The sequence below is a fragment of the Idiotropiscis lumnitzeri genome, unplaced genomic scaffold (genome assembly GCF_059441095.1).
Source record: "Idiotropiscis lumnitzeri isolate Australia: NSW breed Sydney's pygmy pipehorse unplaced genomic scaffold, RoL_Ilum_1.0 HiC_scaffold_270, whole genome shotgun sequence".
NCBI lineage: Eukaryota > Metazoa > Chordata > Actinopteri > Syngnathiformes > Syngnathidae > Idiotropiscis > Idiotropiscis lumnitzeri.
In genome coordinates this window covers 35,737-41,545 of record NW_028283808.1, presented here as the reverse complement: position 1 = coordinate 41,545, position 5,809 = coordinate 35,737, and the positions used below count along the sequence as shown (strand labels likewise).

At 43.1% G+C, this 5,809-nt stretch overlaps 1 long non-coding RNA gene across 1 annotated transcript; it reads right to left on the bottom strand.

The window, feature by feature from the left end:
- Window positions 1-247: 247 nt before the first annotated feature.
- On the bottom strand, window positions 248-4,023 carry LOC148314549 (uncharacterized). The gene is made up of 3 exons (XR_015841688.1): window positions 3,929-4,023; window positions 418-518; window positions 248-342 (listed from the first exon to the last, which is right to left on the bottom strand). It is a non-coding gene; the product is annotated as an uncharacterized LOC148314549 (long non-coding RNA).
- Between the last annotated feature and the right edge of the window lie 1,786 nt (window positions 4,024-5,809).

Genomic DNA, 5,809 nt, shown 5'->3' with positions numbered 1-5,809 from the left:
TAAAATAAAAACAAATTTTTGATTCCACTTGGCGGCACTGTGTGTATAACAAAATAATAGCATTAAGATGTCTTCAGGTCGGGACGTTTTATTTACAGGTGAAGGTTTGGATTTTTAGGAGCATGTGCAGGGGAGTTATTAAGCATTCATTTATTTGTATTAGGTTCATTTTGTCTTCTTATTATTGATATTTGACTGATTCATTAAAAGCAGACAATTATGTTTTAGGTTAATTTTTTACCTGACATGTTTCGGCGAGTCTTTCGCCTTCTTCAGAGTGTCGCATGATGGTGTCTTGAGACCCGTCTTTATCAGCTGATGTTCCATGAGGGTGTGACTTACCTGTCAAAAAAATGAAAAATCAGAGCAGTAAAAGAACAAGCACAACATGAACATTACAAATCAGCAATCACTGACCACTGCAAAAGGGAAAACCACATCATGGACCGGGAGAAGGGCAGGGTCATCCGCACCGAAGAGAACAAACAACAGCGCTGGATCAGAGAGGCCATTGAGATCTGCAAGCGAGGCATAAAAACCATGAACAGAGACAAGGGAGCCTTCATCCTCTCTACCACCTGGAGCAGCATTTTGGCGGAGTGAACGGACAGCGGGGGCGTGACTTGCCTTCGTTCTTGTGACAGGTAAGTCACGCCCTCATGGAACATCAGCTGATAAAGACGGGCCACAAGACACCATCATGTGACACTCTGAAGAAGGCAAAAGACTTTCGTATTGTGACATCCTCAAGGCCTAAACACTCATCCGAGCAAATGTAAGGTAGATTTTGTTAACCTGCCCGGAGAAAAAAATCAACGAAAATAATTTGTATTTGTTTTAACCAGTTGGTGGCGCTACCACTGCGATCAAAAATAAGTTGGCAGCCGTCTTCAGGGCCTGAATATCCTCAAATGTGAAAAATTTCGAGAAGATGGATCATCTGAATCATTTTGCAGGAACTTTTGTTGCCACGGAGAATAATCAGACTCTGCGGCACCGTAATAGCCACGCCCTTCGAAGGAAAGTCACAAAAATAGGGATAGAGTAAGATCAATGTCTTGAGTCTTTTCTAGCCAATTTTCAATCAGATTCGTTAAAAGGGCACCGTGCAGTACGTCAAAATGTAAAAAATGATATTGATTGGCGCAAGGTGTATAACTGAATATAAACATATAGATGTCTTCAGGTACAGACTCTTTATGTACATGAATAGAATAGAAATAGAAATCCCTTTATTGTCATTGTACACAAGTGTGCAACGAGATTAGAGGGCTCCCCTCTCCAGTGCAATACAACTGTAATACAGACAAATATATAAATTAGATGAATAAATAAGAATGGAATAAGAAGTTTTGGATTTTTAGCAGCATGTGCAGGAGAGTTATTAAGCATTTTGTCCATTGCGGCGAAGGAAATCTTAAGTGAAAACTTTGATGCCCCGCCCCCGTCATATAGTATTTCGGAAACAAAAAATTTTAGCCCCAGTGTTTGTGCCAGGTCTTCAGATGCTCCAGACAGAACTTTAAGGCAATCAGATGAAGCCTTTAGGATCAAGGTGCAAAAGAATGACCCCTGTAAACATGCAAAAAAGGGCAAAAGTCGGACTTTCAAAAATTCATAACTCACTTCCTGTTCATATTAGACGTTAAAAAATATCAAATTTTTCGCCATGCCCGATGAGACTGCCAAGTTTGGTGAGTTTTTGTGCATGTTTCGGGGGTCAAAAATGCGATCGAACAATCGGAAAAATAATAATAATAATAATTTCTACAAAAACAATAGGGACTTCGCAGCGGTCGCTGCTCAGGCCCTAATAATAATAATAATAATAATAATAATAAAAGTAATAATAATTTCTACAAAAACAATAGGGACCTCGCCGCGGTCGCTGCTCGGGCCCCAATAATAATTTCTACACAAAGTCCATTGTGGAGACCCGCCCCCTTTTAAGTAAATTCAAAATGGCCGACTTCCTGTAAAACCTAGCTCATTGCTCCAAGAGACTTTTTTGTAGGTCTTGGTCTTATACATACAGTGAACCCTCGCTACTTCGAGGTTCACCTTTCGCGGGTTCAGTGCTTCGCGGGTCTAAAAAATATTCGGGGGCATTGTAGTTTCGCCGAGCGGCACGACGGGGCGCTGGAGCGGTTAGACGGCCGGCGGGCGCCGAAGAAGAGCGTGGGCGAAGAGGAGAGTGGACGAAGAAGAGCACGTTCCCCCGGACACGATCGGTGGCGACGTTTCGCGCGGTTCGGACCGTACCAGAGCTCCGGCCGGCGTGCGTGGCAGTTAAGCCGTAGAGGAGCACCTTCCCCGGGCACGGGCGGTTCCAAGCGGCCCCTGAGTTTAACCGAATGGAAGCTCCGGAGGAGGAGGGCATGCTCGCGTCACAGTAAGTCGAAGAGGAGCACCTTCCCCGGGCACGGGCGGTTCCAGGCGGCCCCTAAGTTTAACCGAATGGAAGCTCCGGAGGAGGAGGGCATGCTCGCGTCACAGTAAGCCGAAGAGGAGCACCTTCCCCGGGCACGGGCGGTGCCAAGCGGCCCCTAAGTTTAACCGAATGGAAGCTCCGGGGGAGGAGGGCGGGCGTGTGTCACAGTTAAGCCGAATTGGAGCACCTCTTCTGCCCGGGCACGAGCGGAGCGCGAGGCTGTCAGTTATGAATGAATAAATGTAATAAATAAATAAAGAATGCCACCTTTCATTTCACAGGGCACACCGGACGGCGTACCAGCAGGTAAAAGTCGGAGTAATTAAATAAATACAAAAAGAATGGTTGGGGAATAAAAAAATAATAAGTTTTAATAATAATTTGTTTTTTTTGTTATAACATGAATTTCACTCTCTCTCTCTCTCTCTCCCCCCGTATATATATATATATATATATATATATATATATATATATATATATATATATATTATATATATTGTATATTTTTTTAAAGCATTTTTGAAGGTGCGCCGCTACTTCGCGGATTTTCAGTTTTCGCGGATGGTCTCGGTCCCCATTAACCGCGATAACCGAGGGTTCACTGTACTCCATAAAATTTACAAAAAGCGAGGTGAAACACTCAACCAGGGCTGCTTTTTTGAACATTTCTCGAGGGCCATGGTGAGCCATTTCAAAAAAGCTGCACAACTAACGTATAAAATATTGATAAATTTGCTCGGCCTGATGTGTGTGTAAAGTTTCACGAGTTGTTGTTCATATTTAGAACCTCATAATCAGCGTTGTTTTATTGCCGAACAGTGCAATGCCACTCCCACAACTTTTCATGAAAAAGGACAAATTTCGTATTATGACGTCCTCATGGCCCGAAACAGTCATCCGAGCATATATGAGGGCGACCTTGTTGAGTTGCACGGAGAAAAACATCCAAGAAAATAACTTGTATTAGCTATTAGCAGTTGGTGGCGCTACTACTACGATGAAAAATAAGTTGGTAGATGTCTTCAGGGCTTAAGTATCCTCAAATGTGTGCAACTTCGAGAAGATAGGATCATCTGACTCATGTTGCTGGAGCTTTTGTTGCCACAGAGTACAATCGGACTTTTCAGCACCGTAATAGCCACGCCTTTTGCCAAAACGTCACAAAATTCGGCAGAGAGTAAGATCATTGTCTAGAGTCTTTTCTGACTAATTTTCAGTCGGATTCGTCAAAAGGGCACCGTGCAGTGCGTGAAAATTAAAATAAAAAATTTTTTTTTATTCCACTTGGCGGCACTGTGTGTATAACAAAATAATAACATTAAGATGTCTTCAGGTCGGGACGTTTTATTTACAGGTGAAGGTTTGGATTTTTAGGAGCATGTGCAGGGGAGTTATTAAGCATTCATTTATTTGTATTAGGTTCATTTTGTCTTCTTATTATTGATATTTGACTGATTCATTAAAAGCAGACAATTATGTTTTAGGTTAATTTTTTACCTGACATGTTTCGGCGAGTCTTTTGCCTTCTTCAGAGTGTCGCATGATGGTGTCTTGAGACCCGTCTTTATCAGCTGATGTTCCATGAGGGTGTGACTTACCTGTCAAAAAAATTAAAAAATCAGAGCAGTAAAAGAACAAGCACAACATGAACATTACAAATCAGCAATCACTGACCGCTGCAAAAGGGAAAACCACATCATGGACCGGGAGAAGGGCAGGGTCATCCGCACCGAAGAGAATAAACAACAGCGCTGGATCAGAGAGGCCATTGAGATCTGCAAGCGAGGCATAAAAACCATGAACAGAGACAAGGGAGCCTTCATCCTCTCTACCACCTGGAGCAGCATTTTGGCGGAGTGAACGGACAGCGGGGGGCGTGACTTGCCTTCATTCTTGTGACAGGTAAGTCACGCCCTCATGGAACATCAGCTGATAAAGACGGGCCACAAGACACCATCATGTGACACTCTGAAGAAGGCGAAAGACTTTCGTATTGTGACATCCTCAAGGCCTAAACACTCATCCGAGCAAATGTAAGGTAGATTTTGTTAACCTGCCCGGAGAAAAAAATCTACGAAAATAATTTGTATTTGTTTTAACCAGTTGGTGGCGCTACCACTGCGATCAAAAATAAGTTGGCAGCCGTCTTCAGGGCCTGAATATCCTCAAATGTGAAAAATTTCGAGAAGATGGATCATCTGAATCATTTTGCAGGAACTTTTGTTGCCACGGAGAATAATCAGACTCTGCGGCACCGTAATAGCCACGCCCTTCGAAGGAAAGTCACAAAAATAGGGATAGAGTAAGATCAATGTCTTGAGTCTTTTCTAGCCAATTTTCAATCAGATTCGTTAAAAGGGCACCGTGCAGTACGTCAAAATGTAAAAAATGATATTGATTGGCGCAAGGTGTATAACTGAATATAAACATATAGATGTCTTCAGGTACAGACTCTTTATGTACATGTGAAGTTTTGGATTTTTAGCAGCATGTGCAGGAGAGTTATTAAGCATTTTGTCCATTGCGGCGAAGGAAATCTTAAGTGAAAACTTTGATGCCCCGCCCCCGTCATATAGTATTTCGGAAACAAAAAATATTAGCCCCAGTGTTTGTCCCAGGTCTTCAGAAGCTACAGACAGAATTTTAAGGCAATCAGATGAAGCCTTTAGGATCAGGGTGCAAAAGAATGACCCCTGTAAACATGCAAAAAAGGGCAAAAGTCGGACTTTCAAAAATTCATAACTCACTTCTTGTTCATATTAGACATTAAAATATCAAATTTTTCGCCATGCCCGATGAGACTGCCAACTTTGGTGAGTTTTTGTGCATGTTTCGGGGGTCAAAAATGCGATCGAACAATCGGAAAAATAATAATAATAATAATTTCTACAAAAACAATAGGGACTTCGCAGCGGCCGCTGCTCAGGCCCTAATAATAATAATAATAATTATAATAAAAGTAATAATATTTTCTACAAAAACAATAGGGACCTCGCCGCGGTCGCTGCTCGGGCCCCAATAATAATTTCTACACAAAGTCCATTGTGGTGACCCGCCCCCTTTTAAGTAAATTCAAAATGGCCGACTTCCTGTAAAACCTAGCTCATTGCTCCAAGAGACTTTTTTGTAGGTCTTGGTCTTATACATACAGTGAACCCTCGCTACTTCGCGGTTCACCTTTCGCGGGTTCAGTGCTTCGCGGGTCTAAAAAATATTCGGGGGCATTGTAGTTTCGCCGAGCGGCACGACGGGGCGCTGGAGCGGTTAGACGGCCGGCGTGCGCCGAAGAAGAGCGTGGGCGAAGAGGAGAGTGGACGAAGAAGAGCACGTTCCCCCGGACACGATCGGTGGCGACGTTTCGCGCGGTTCGGACCGTAC